The following is a 14,547-nucleotide window of genomic DNA, read 5'->3' as shown; positions in this document are numbered from 1 at the left end:
AAGACTTTCTTTTTGACCCATAGATTATGTAGAACTATGTATGTATTTAGTCTGTTGGAAACAGGTCCCCCAAAATCTGGTCATAAACTGGCCCCCAAACTGGCCATAAACAAAATCTCTGCAGCACTGTGACATGTTCATGATGGCCATGATACCCACATTAGAAGGTTGTGGGTTTATTTGAATGAGGGCAAGGAACACTTGGCCCACACACGGTGGAAAACCACTTAAAGGCATTCTTAAACCACAAACAACAGCATGAGCGATCTGTCCCTTAAGGACATGCTCCTGCTGCAGATAACTAGGCCAACCTATCCCTTTATTTCGGCCCATCCCTTTGTTTCCCATAAGGAATACTTTTAGTTAATCTACAATATATAGAAACAATGCTTATCACTGGCTTGCTGTTAATAAATACGTAGGTAAAGCCCTGTTCAAGGCTCTCAGCTCTGAAGGCTGTGAGACCCCTGATTTCCTACTCCACACCCCTATATTTCTGTGTGTGTTTCTTTAATTTCTCTAGTGCTAATGGGTTGGGTCTCCCTGACCGAGCTGGTTTTGACATAGTCTTTGGAAATTTTTGAATTAGTTTTCTGTTACTAATTTTTAGTATTGTTCCATTGTGATCACAGGTCACAGAATACATTGTGTATGATATGACTTACTACGAGTCTTTTGAAGTTTGTTTTATGGCTCAGAGTGTGAGATATGGTCTACCTCAATATATGTTCCATGTGCATATAAAATGAAAAATAAAAATTATGGTATTTCAATTCTGTATATCAAGATCTGATTTTTTTTTTTTTTTTTTTTTTTGCTGTCACTAATATAGACTAAACTGAGAATTTGGGGAGACAGTAGTCATAATAGTAGTCTGGTGGTGGGTGTGTTTTGCATGTGTTTGGATAGTCTGTTTCTTTTCTTTTATTGACTTGCTTATTTTCTTTCTTTAAAACATTTTGTATCTCTTTTTCTATTCTTTCTTGTTTGTTCATTCTCTTTTTCCACATTGCTATTTTTTATCTTGTCATTTTCTTTTTTAATTTTACTCGTATCCCTAGAGTTTAAACGAAAAAAGGAGACCAAGACACACAGAGTAATTGAAGAAACATGACTTGTCCAAAGGAATGAAATTGAGAATATCTAGTCCATTTCCTCCTTTAAATTGAAATGCTATTTCTGTGCCAGGACAAAACTTTTTTGAGTAAGCAGATACTCAAATCAACCAAAGGACACAAGATTACCATGACACAGGAAGCTACGGCAGAGTATAAATTCAGTTCAACATCTGTGTTTCCAGATACATTTAGCTTCAGCAATAACATATGCCTGAACATGGAGACCACATGAGTTTTTGTATGAACTCTGAAAAATAAGCTTTTTCATGTCTTCTTTGGCCTTCAGACTGGAAAAATAGCATATTAAATAGAAACCGAGCATTAAACAGTTTTGTATCTAGTCAGGTGACTCAGTGTATCACATTTAGAGTTTCTTCCACTTTTGTATCTTAAATATTACATATTTTCTGATAATAACTTCTTTAAATACAGTAAAAACTTAAAATCTCTTTTACTTTCATATTCTTTTATCCAAATTTCTTCAGAGATATAATCATTGTTATTGGTTTAGCATTTCATTCTTATCAGTTCTAGTATTTTCTAATTCTATGTATGTGTTATTTTGGATAATCACATTTCTCTCACTTATTGACTGATAATAAATGGAAGTGAATTCCATTATTATTGTGAAATTATTATCTCCAAGGATGTTGTTAATGTATTGAAAATATTATTTGTCAAGTGCCTATTATGCTTCAGGCATTGTGCTAGTCATTGGGGATATAAAAATGTGCAGGTACATAAATAACTTTATGAACAATTAAGGGATATAAGAAAAGAAAAAAATGAAAAAGTTGTGTGCTGAGTATTAGTATACTGTAAGTACAGAGGACAGATAACACAGACTTGTGGTTAAAGTAGTATTCTCATGGAAGATGCTGTCAAAGCTTAACACATAAAGAAACCTAAGAATCATTCACACTTGGGGTATTTGAAGAAGATTCAGCAGGAAAAAAAATGACCTAGAGGCAACAATAAACATGATACCCTTTCTGAAAGTGAATGTTTTTCATTGTGATTTCATTTTGGATAGGGCATGGAAAGCAGAGACTGACAGAAATGAGGCTTGAAGCAGCTATAACATTCTAAAGGATCAGGTCAGTCATATGCAAAATTCTGGATATTGTAATGAGGGCAGTGAGAGACAATAAAATGGTTTTAAGTTGAGGAGCAATATAATCTGACTGAAGTTTTAAAAGTGCACACTGTCTGCAATGTGAAGAACTGATTAGAGGAAAGTAATATTGGAGACAGGTAGAAGATCAGGTAAGAACACTATTGTGATAATCCAAGAAAACAATAATGAGGGAGTGAGTTATGTTTTTTTGCAAAATGTAGGAAATGAGTGAAGATGACTTTCAAAGATTTCCATATGTGGGCATTAAAATTATCATAATTTTAGGAATGAATGAGATATGAGAGACCAATAAAAATGAATTGCAAGTTTCTGACTTAAATAACTTCAATGAGTAAAAATGAGTTCATAAGAAAGAGGGCAGCCTGTTGAATAAGGTATTGAGTTCGATTCTCAGAATGGTAGCTTGAGGGGAATATTTAGTTAGATAAACTAGTACAGCTATCTGATAGGTTGCTGGAGAATCAGGTGTGAATTTAGGCAAAAGGTCTAGGTGGGATTTTATTGCAAGCTAATATATAGGAATGGTCAAGAATGAAGAAAAGAAGTCAGAGGAAAAAGATAAGAACTGTATAAAAAGAAAATACATTCTGAGGAACAATGAAAGCTGTATTATTAATGTTATACAGCTTCCAGAGTAAGACTAGATAAAATAAGCTGTAAGAAAAAGATTACCACTTTAAAAGGAAATCATAAAAAATAAAGAAAAGTGTCCCCAAAAAGTAAATGTCAAAATGAATATAAATCTAGACTTTAAATAGAAATCATTTAAGCAACTAATTTTAGCAGTGTAATAATATACTTTAAAATGTAAATAAATAAGTTCCATTGTTACCATTGGCATAATGTTGTAAACTAAATGTTTTTTAAGACTGGGTATTGATCTTGCAAGAGTTCTTATAAAAATGGCCATGACCCATTCTCTGGGTATTATCTGTGTGTGTTTATGATTTACAATTTAATTATTTGAAATTGTCAGCTTCCAATATGTATTAACATTAAAAGGTACAGTTCAAATTGTATATATGGGCTGAGCATGTTTCTTACAAAAATTAAATTGTTGTTACAGGTATAAATGATTGTTATAATATCAAAGCCTGTGGTTCAGGAATATAGAATTCCTCTTTTATAAATGTAAGTACAAAACATCATTTCAGAAATTAAGTTAATAACATAATCATGGGCCATAATAATAATTATCTTATGATATTCATAATTTTTAATAATTTAAACAAAATAAATACATAAATAACATAATATAAGCTTTCTGATATTGTGTAAATTGAACATTCTTAGAATTAACTTAAGATATTAAAATAAGAAACATCAATCTTTATTTTTTTTTTCTTTTTTTTTTTTAACATCAATCTTTAAATTTAATTTTTATACTTATGGAAGGAGACTTCTAATTGGAACAAAATTATAAACAGGATGTATTATTTAAATTACTTGAAATGCTCACATGAAAACACTGAAAATAGGCAAGCAACAGCAAGAAAACAATAGAATACAGACTATCCTCAAAAATTTTTAAAAATGCATGGCAACAGATATTTCTACAAAGTGTAGAATATGAATGGTTTTAGCTATGTAGTCACCAATGTAGGTTCACATTGAGTTCATCTTCTCTGTTGAAAATAAGAGAGAATTAAAGAGAGCTATGATGTTATAATAACTTAGCAAGTCACTAAAAACACCTACACAACTGAGGTTCTGCATTCTGAAGGGAATACTAGACATACACATAAAAGCATGAATGAAAGAGAGCAAACATTAGGTATGAGAAAACCAAAAAAGAGGAAGATTTGGAAACTGAATTGTTAGAGCTTAGGTAATATTTTGAAATTAATGGAAAAACTTGTTTCAGAACTGAAAACCAACTTATAAAAAATGAATTAATTTCATCGTGAAACGAATAATAAGAAAAACTGAGGCTAAAGAGAGAATATGGAGGGAAAATGAAAACAATCAAATCAAAGTTTAATAAAATAATAAAGATCTAAAACTTACATACAATATAAGATACAAAAACGTATGTTTAATCGGAATTTAAATAAAACCAAATAAAGCAGAACAAACTCTGAAATATACAGTTCTAGAAAACTTCCTTAAAGCACACACATACATATTGAAATTACACAATGGTGAATTAGAAAAACTAATCAAGAATAGAAGTCACTGATAAATAGTCTAGTAAAATTGCTCAAAATTTAAACAAAGAAGGAAGAAAAAAGAGGCGGCATTCAGGTGAAAATATATAGTATTTAAAAGAAAACAAAACGCAGACTAACATCAGACATACCGACAATTCCTATCTGCAGACAATGAAACAAACACACTCAAGAAAATATAATGTGAGACACAGATTAATATCTAGTTAAACAGAATTACAGGAATAAAGTTCACAGACAAATGATTTTAAACATGCAGCAATTAAGGGTGTACTATTTCCATGAGCACTTTCTCGGAAGTCTAAGTAATGAGCTCATGTAAACAGTAAATGATAGGAGAAGCTTTGATGTAATGTCTGGGGTGGATAAGTATATATTTAAATAGAAATGTTAATGATGGGAATAAAAAGGTCAATTTGTTTTACAGATGATATGTACTCTAAAATAAAAATTAAAAGGATTTAAAAATGAGGAAAGAAAAATATATAAAATTATAATAAGTTTGCTAACAGCTTCCTTCATGTAAAGAGAAATAAATACAGGTATCACTCTATAATATTTGGAAAGTGAGGATGGGTAGCAGATGTTTCTTTATAGAAAGAAACAAATGGTATCATAAAAGAGGAAACTACTTTCCTAAATATAACAAAGAAGAAGAAAAACTAATGAAATCATACCTTGATAACTTGAATACATATATATGTGCTTTACATCTATATATATACCTCACATACATGCACATAAGCATAAAACCACATCACATCATTGACTCCACATATAACTTTCATACAAACAAATTTAAAAGCTTAACTTACTAACTGATAGTATTTTAGGTTGATTAATGAAGGGAAATCTATTCTGTATAATAGTGGTACATCTGAAACTACAACTAGAAAGGTTACAAAGAAAAGACATACAAGGTTACAACAGGAGAATGCAAATGCGGTCAATGTTTTCATATACCAAACAAGGTAGACTCAAGCCAAAGAACCTGTGAAAATGAGCCATATTTTATAAGGCAAAAAGTGACTTTCATATGAAACATTTAACAGTTATTAATAATTATATACTAAATGCCTCACCAGTAATTTTCATAAAGCAAAAATTTGAGTAGATTCAAGTAGACAGACAAATATTAAATTATATAAAACTTCTTCTCTCTCTCAGTCCAAGTCATATACAATCATAACATTTAGTCAGTACGTATATAGAACTTACGAAGAAAAGTTAATGAAACTGTTCTTATATATCAAACTCCAGATCTAACAATAGAAAATAGACCTCTTCTCAAACGCATATATGAAATATTCTCAAAAATTTAGCAAATATTCAATTATAAAGAAATCTTTTTTTTTTGCAAATGCTGTATTTATGAAAATAGAATTCTCTGACTATATGGTAATAAATTCTATTTTGATTAAAAAATCGAAATGCTTGTACTTGGAATTCAAAAACTCTTATACATGGAACGTCAAAGAAAAATACCAGTTCAAAACAATGCAAAGCAAAACCAAACAAAAAAAATCCAATTATTAGTTACATTTTAGTCAAAGGAGAAATGAAAATATTTTATAACTTTTAGAAAATAACCATTATTTGAGGATGAAATCACATATTGATATGACTAGTTTAAAGCAATGTCTCAACAAAATTCCCAGAACTTACAGTAATGAAAGCTACGTGAATGTAGTCTCTCTTTTTCTCTCAAAATGTTTTATTGTACTGTCTTCACCATTCTTCTTCTCAATCTGTCAATCTGGTCACCAAGAGGACTACTGAGTGACTCGTGGGCAGGTAGCATGGACAGCGTGGATATGCTGGGCAAAAGGATGATTCACTAAGTGACTAAGGGACAGGAGCGAGACAGTGAGCTTTCTGATGAACAGCCTGCAATTTAAACCTTATGAACTGTTGGCTGGGCACCGTGACTCATGCCTCTAATCCCAGTACTTTGGGAGGCTACAGCAGGTGAATCACTTTAGGTCAGGAGTTCGAGACCAGCTTGGCCAATGTGGTGAAGTCCCATCTCTACTAAAAATACAAAAATTATCTGGGCGTGGTGGCTCACCTCTATAATCCCAGCTACTCTGGAGGCTGAAACAGGATAATCACTTTAACCCGGGAAGCAGAATTGCAGTGAGCCCAGATCGAGCCACTGTGAGAGGTGACAACGTGCTAGCAACCTTCGCTCTCCTCGCCTCCTTGGTCTTGATGTCCACTCTGGCCACGCTTGAGGAGCCCTTCAGCCTGCCATGGCACTGCGGGAGCCCCTCTCTGGGCTGGCCAAGGCCGGAGCCACCTCCCTCTGCTTGTGGGGAGGTGTGGAGGGAAAAGCATGGGTGGCAACCAGGACTGCAGCGACACAGTCACGGGCCAGCACGAGTTCCGGCGGGCGCTAGTTTGGAGGGCCTTGCACATGGAGCAGCAGGCCAGCCCAGGGCAGTGAGGGGCTTAAAACCTGGGCCAGCAGCTGCGGAGGTTGCATCGGGTCCCCCAGCACTGCCCAGAAGCGTGCACCACACTCAAACTCTGGCGGAGTCTCAGCCACCTCTCCGCTGGGCAGGGCTTGGGACCTGCAACCAGTCATGTCCGAACCCCTCCCTCCACGGTGGGCTCCAGCGTGGCCCAAGCCTTCCCGGGCGCCACCCCCTGCTCCCTGACACCCGGTCCCATTGACTGCCCAAGGGCTGAGGAGTGCAGACACGGCTAAGGACTGGGGCAGCTCCACTTGCAGCCCCTGAGAAGGATCCACTACATAAAGCCAGCTGGGCTCCTGAGGCAAGTGGGGACTTGGAGAACCTTTATGTCTAGCTAGAGATTGTAAATGCACCAATCAGCACTCTGTCCAAATGGACCAATCACTTCTCTGTAAAATGGACCAATCAGCTCTCTGTAAAATGGACCAATCAGCTCTCTGTAAAATGGACCAGTCAGCAGGATGTGGGTGGGGTCAGATAAGGGAATAAATACAGGCTGCCCCAGCCAACACTGGAAACCTGCTGGGGTCCTCTTCTCAAGTGCGGAAGCTTTGTTCTTTTGCCGTTTACAGTAAATCTTGTTGCTGATCACACTTTATGTCCACACCGGCTTTAAGAGTTGTAACACTCACCACGAAGGTTTGCAGCTTCACTTCTGAAGCCAGCGGGATCACAAACCCACTGGGAAGAAGAAACAGCTCCAGATGCGCTGCCTTTAAGAGCTGTAACACTCAACCACAGAGGTCTGCAGCTTCCCTCCTGACAGCGAGCCCAGGAACCCACCAGAAGGAACAAGCTCCAGACACATCTGAACGTCTGAAGGAGCAAACTCCGCACACACCATCTTTAAGAACTGTAACATTAACCGCGAGGGTCCAGGGCTTCATTTTTGAAGTCAGACCAAGGACCCACCAGTTCCGGACACAACTGCGCTCCAGCCTGAGTCTCGCAGCGAGACTCCGTTTCAAAATAAACAAATAAATAAATCATGAATTGTTTACTTTTGGAATTTTCCAGGTAATGTTTACTAACCATGGTTGATCAGGTGCAAAGTAGCCGTGGATAATGGGGGCTGTGGTCCACAAAAATTACCATGATAGTGTTCTACTCAGTACAAACGAAAAACAAAATAACACAATTCAATTTACATGTAGTTTTATTTAGAAAGTTTAAAAATAATTGTGACTAGAATTAAATACTGTAGGTTACTATTAATTCTGATGTGACAGATGTGTTGTTATATACTTAATCACCTTCTCTTCCTAGACGTACAAGAAGATATTTCTCAGCCTTTTTTGCAGTTAAATACTGAGTCTATGTACTGGACCCTAGACAGGATGTGGGATGAAAGCAGTGACATTTCCAGTACTAGTCCTCCTAAAAATTCTAATACAAACTTCCAGTAATGACCTTGGAGACCCTAGGTTCCAGATTGAGAAGTTAAAAGATAGACAAGGACTACATAGCCTACATCAAGTTTTGGGTGAGTGAGAAATGAATATTGATTATGGTAAGACATTGATTAATGTATGTTAGAAGTAGGATAATGAGAGCGAGTATTTCCTAGTGTATATATTATTATATTCCATGTTGTAACAAACCCCCAAACCACAGTAACTTTGTTCCACCATACAGTGTACTTTTTATAGTGGTTAACAAAGCAAAACATGTAACTTGAGAGCTACCCATTTAACAAAATTTTAAAGCTACAGTACCACATTATTAGCTGTAAGCACTGTTTTACAACATATCTCTAGAACTATTTTATCCTGCGTGAGTGAAATTTTATACCTATTGAACAGCAAATCCCTATTTCCCTCTCCTCCCAGTCCCTGGCAACCAGTGTTCTCCTTTCTGCTTCTGTGAACTTGACTACGTTAGATATCTCATAGAAAATTTAGTATATGCATGTAACAGTATACTAGTCAGTCATAAAAGGAGGAAACCTGTCACATGCAACAACATGCATGAATCTCGAGGATGCTATGCTAAGTGGAATAAGTCAGTGCATTTAAAAAAAACTTTCTGTTGGATCTTTGTAGTTGAAAGTCCCCAAAAGTATACCTAAAAGTTATTTGTTTCCATTTATATGTATATTCATCCTATATTTGTTATTTTATCTATTCTTACATTTATTTTTCACTAAATTGTACAGATTCTGCCTCTAACATTACTTATCACTGTTGAATGTTTCTTTCCTCTGCGTTTCAATCCTTACCATTTTTGTTGAGCCTCTAATCTTCTGTTGTCTGAACTTGTGCAAAAGCTTTGTTCCCAGTTTCTCTCTTTGCAAATGCATCACCTGTAACTGAGACCACATTGATTACTGTGGAAAGCAAATCAACTTGTATCACCTATTCGTTTCATGAGTTTATTTGACTCCCAAGTTTTCACAGTATATTTTAAAAATCTTTGTAATTTATTCTCAGTCCACTTTCGTGCCTTCATCTCAATACCAAGTTTAAATGTCACTTTCTTTGAAGTATTTTCTCATTAACAAAAATAATTATTTTCTTTCTTTCTAGCTGCATATAAACTATAGCTTTACCATAGAGTTTGTAATATTGTTGTAATAATTTTTCTTTTTGCCAGTTTATTGAATGAAAACAATGAAAGTGCCTTATTTATCAGTTTACTTAGTTACAGTGTAGGCAATGTATCTTAAGCACCTTAGGTATTAAAAAGTGTGTGCTGTTTACCTATGTAACAAACGTGCACATCCTGCACATGTACCCTGGAACTTAAAAGTTGATGAAAAATAAAATGATCTTATGGCAAATTAAAAAAAAAGTGTGTCTTAAACTAATTATTGAATTCTTCATTCACTCTAGAAGTTTCCTTTTTATTTTGAAATAAATTCAAGGGTGTTCTAGTGTTTTACCACCAGCCCCATTAATAAATTTTGTGTTACAGTGTGTCATATTAGTTATTTGCTTTGATTAAGTTAATATGTTACAGAATTCTTATTCGTTGAGTTAAATTTAATTTATAGTTTGTGCCTATGACAATGTCTTATTAAAACATACATAATGTAAAAGAAAAAACCTAGGTTTGTACTTTCTTGACCAAGAAAATCTAAAACATGCATTTATAAGCATAAGTAGAACTATTTTTATTTGAAAAAATAAAATTGTATATATCTTACAAGTAGTGTGAAACAAGTTTAATTCATTCTTATCTGCCATACTGTCCCCCTCACAATTTATTACTCGTAAGCCATTTACATCATTTGCTTCCCTGTAATTTCGCTGCTTGACAACATATAATAACAACTATAATAAAGTGAAGTTTTAAATTTTATTTTGTTTCCATACTAAGGTATATCAAATTCTGCCTTCCATGTTCTGTGGAATCTCACGCCAAAGGCGTTTTTGAGCAACTGGATCATGACTGCTAAAGCAGGTCTATCACCCTGTTGCTGTAGCCAAATTCATTGTCATACTAGGAAATAAGCTTAATAAAGTGGTTGTTGAGGGCAATGTCAGCTCCAGCATTGAAAGCAGAACAGTGGGTGCCGCTGTTGAAATCACAGGAGACAAGCTAATGCTCAGTGTAGCCCAGGATGCCCTTGAGCAGGCCCTCCGATGCCTGCCTCACCACCTTTTTGATGACATAATATTTGGCAGTTTTTTCCGAACAGCAGGTCAGGTCCACAATTAACAGTTTGGTGATGGGGACACAGAAGGCCATGCCAGTGAGCTTCTCGTTCAGCTCAGGGTGACCTTGCCCATGGTTTTGGCAGTGCCAGTAGATGCAGGGATGATGTTCTTTAGAGCCCTGCAGCCCTCATGCCACAGTTTCCTGGAGTGGCCATCCACAGTCTTTGGGGTGGCAGTGATTGCATAAACTGTGGTCATGAGTCCCTCCACAATGCCGAAGTTGTCATGGATGACCTTGGCCAGGGGTGCTAAGCAGTTGGTGGTACAGGAGGCATTGCTGACGATCTTGAGGCTGTTGTCATATTTCCCATAGTTCACGCCCATCACAAACACGGGGTCCTCAGTAGAGGCGGCAGAGATGATGACCTTTTTGGCTCCCCCTGCAAATAAGCTCCAGCCTTCTCCATGGTGGTGAAGACTCTGGTGGACTCCACAACATATTCAGTGCCAACATCACCTCATTTGATTTTGGTAGGATCTTGGTCCTGGAAGATGGTGATGGGATTTACATTGATGACAAGCTTCCCATTCTCAGCCTTGACGGTACCATGGAATTTGCCGTGGGTAGAATCATACTGGATCGTGTAGACTATGTAGTTGAGGTCAATGAAGGGGTCATTGATGGTGACAGTATCCCCTTTACCAGAATTAAAGCAGTCCTGGTGACTGGGTTCCCAATATAGTCAAATCCATGGACTCTGGCCTTCACCTTCACCATGGTGTCTCAGGGAAGTGGCAGGTGATGCATGAGAATATGCAGCTGTCTGTCGAACCAGAAAAGCAGAGAGCCTGAAATTGTTCTTAATGATTACAAGTACAAAGCAAAATGCCTTAAATGATTTTAAAAGCTTTCTTGAATTATTCAACAGTTCATTTCACCTAGGGGGCAGTGATGAGCTAGGGGGAAAAAAATGACCACATTGGTAGTGCAGATTGCCACTCTCACTCTTGCAAATAATTTTAATTGCTCTCCTAAATTGTCTGTCTTGGAAAAAAAATTTGAGTTGAATAAATTTCCAAATATTTATGTTTCTCTAGCAACCCACTCACAGCAATTCCAAATTGATTATATGTTGACATTCACTAAAATATTAAAGGAAAAGTTAACATTTAAAATTTGGAAGTTTGATATTTTTTATAACTGATGTGATGTTGGCCTTCAATTTTTCACAACTGCTTAAACTAACTGCAGTTGATTCTCATTATTCACAGATTCCATATTTGTAAATTCCCCTATGAGCTAAAATTTATTTGTAATCCTCCAATTAATACTTGAGGCACTTTTGCCATCATTTGTGAACATTCACAGAGCAGCCAAATTTTTTATTTGCCTGATATAAAACAGCTAAGGTAGAGCAAGGTGACTTTCTGTCTTCTTGTTTCAATTCTCATATCCTAATCAGTGACCTTTCTGAGATCTCTTTGTGCAGTGTTCTTTGCACTATTTGCTTTTTACTAGTGACTTTATGCTTTCAAATGCTTTGCCCCCTCAGCCTAGTGCTGAAGTGCTTTCTAGTATTCCTGAGTGCAAGAAGACTGTGATCTGCTATATGGAGAAATCAGGTGTATTAGACGAGCTGTGTGCAGGCACAAATAATAGTGCTACTGGCTGTGAGTTCAATGTTAATGAATCAACAATAATTATTAAATAAGGTGTCTTTAACTGAAGTACACATAAAACAAGGTTATGTGTTGATTGGTTGATGAAAATGGGTAGCCAGAGTGCACTGGACATTAACCCTGTATTTCCCATAGGGGCTTAGTATTCTCTAAGTCAGTATTTTTGGTGAATTTATAGAACATAACTACTATGAATAGTGAAATTCACATACATGTGTGTATATATAATTTCACAGAATATTTATATACTGTGTATATACTATATTTTACATATATATAAATATATATATATAAATTTATCCTCTTAAAAAATAAGTTACATTTTAGACAAAGGTAGATGTTAGTTTCTAGTAAAGTTTTCTATCTTGTGTAGCTTTTTTCTATTTTTCATTTGGAATTTTAATTAAACTACTATAATTCTATGGTGTTTCTATTCTAATGTATTGCTGTAATGATTTACATATAAAGATTTTCTGAAATTATAACACATTTGAATTCTTAGAGTAAACAATACTTGGAAACACACAGAATACATTTTATATAAATATTCATCGAAATATAAATGGCAATCAGAAATATATGCAGATTATTACACAACTGTATTAATCACAATTCTCTTTACAAAAAACACATAATCAATATTCATATGAATAAAAGCAATATTAGGGAGACAACAAAAAACCTTTGACATGACCCTTCCCGGACACTACACCCCAAAGTAGCTACAGTCCTGTCATTTAAGACCACAGCTTCTGTTTACATTTATATAAATAAAATCATAGGGTGTAAACGTAAACTTTCAATGCATTTTTTGTTCAGAATTATGTCCTGGAGATTCATGCATACAGTTGCATGTAATTTGTGTTTTTTAAATTGTAACTCATCAGGAAATTCTTGAATCTTCTCTATCAGATACATCAGGGAAAGTTACCCAATTATCTGTTTCATTCTCTTATATAACATTAAATCAAAGTTAATGAGAATGAATCTTAGTCCACAGATCCAGTTGAGCATCAACAGCAGCATTAACAAGTAAAATTTTATTTAACTCAAGTTTTAAATTAGTGCTCTCATTCTTCCTTGTCCTATTTTATTGTATTATCCTAGGATAATTCAGCATATTACTAAGGAGGAAAAGCTACATCTGAACTTTAGTCACAGATCGACAAAGGTTGTGGCTCAAATGTCCATTATCCCTGTTCTATCTTATTCCTGTGCTCATAACCACTTCTAGTTTGAAAACAACCTGCTAGTTCTGTGTCATGTTTAGGGCACAGGAGGAGTTTTCTCTGACACTACCTATAATCCTCCATGTTCAATTGTGCTATATAGGAATTTCCCTTCTGACCTCATAAATCTCTCACAGTGATGCTAAGCACAACATACGCTACCTTTGTGTTAAAGACCTTTGGAACATTTCATCTTCCTTTTCTCTTCTTAACCAGCCAGAGTAATATCCTTTCAATTTCATGATCATTTTTTGTCCTTCATGTGTTTTCAAGATATCGTGCTCTTATATCCCCTTCGTTTTATCACTCTGCACACCTTTTGAGGTCCTTTTCAACTTAGATATTTTGCTGGGAAAAGCCAGCAAGACATGAAGGCAACTTCATTTTGCTCTCCCACATGCTTCCTCTTAGATAAGGAATTAGAGAACAATCTACCAATTTAAATGTGTGAAAAAATAAGTAACTAAATATTGTTAATAAGCATACATATTTTAAATCTTCATTATTTTCTTATTACCTCACTAAATTTTACTGAAGATACAGAAATGGAATAAAGATAAAAATTAATTTTGAGAAAAAAACATACAAACTTACAAATGCTTTACATCCAGTTGTGGAGACAACCTTTTGATAGCTTCTGATGAACTTCCTGAGAAACGAGGTTTCATCTGGGGTAAAGAGACTGGACTAAGGAGATGTGAAGGTACTTTCTCACTCCAAACTCTGATTATTCTAAATATTAAATATGATTGCATCATCCGAATTATCAAAGCTCTCCAAATCCAAAACATTCTAGTGGATTCAATTGCTTCTTCTGAGAGTATATGCATTGGTTTTACAAAAGGTTAAGGGAAAAAAAGAATCAGAGAAGATTTAAGCTAATGCTTTCATGTAGAACAGAATGCTGAGGTTCAAAAAGGGTGAATGACAAAACTGAGTCGACATATTAGCATCAATGGTATGACATTTTATATATTGACTCCTGTTTTGCTTCAAGGCAAAGTATGTTGAAATTATATTAATTGTGTGTAAGTTAATCTTTCAAGAATGTATTAATTCTGTATGTATTTTTAAAATCATGTTATATTATCTGGAGCTGTAAAACTTATTCTCAAATAGTTTAAACTGTTTCTCACAG

The 14,547-nt window shown here is 35.2% G+C and overlaps 1 pseudogene; it reads right to left on the bottom strand.

Annotated features, from left to right (window-relative positions):
* Positions 1-10,294: 10,294 nt before the first annotated feature.
* On the bottom strand, positions 10,295-11,278 carry LOC107130930 (glyceraldehyde-3-phosphate dehydrogenase pseudogene; annotated as a pseudogene).
* Positions 11,279-14,547: the final 3,269 nt, after the last annotated feature.

This window comes from Macaca fascicularis, chromosome 9 (genome assembly GCF_037993035.2).
Source record: "Macaca fascicularis isolate 582-1 chromosome 9, T2T-MFA8v1.1".
In the NCBI taxonomy this organism is placed as follows: domain Eukaryota; kingdom Metazoa; phylum Chordata; class Mammalia; order Primates; family Cercopithecidae; genus Macaca; species Macaca fascicularis.
This window is presented reverse-complemented; position numbering and strand designations above follow the sequence as displayed.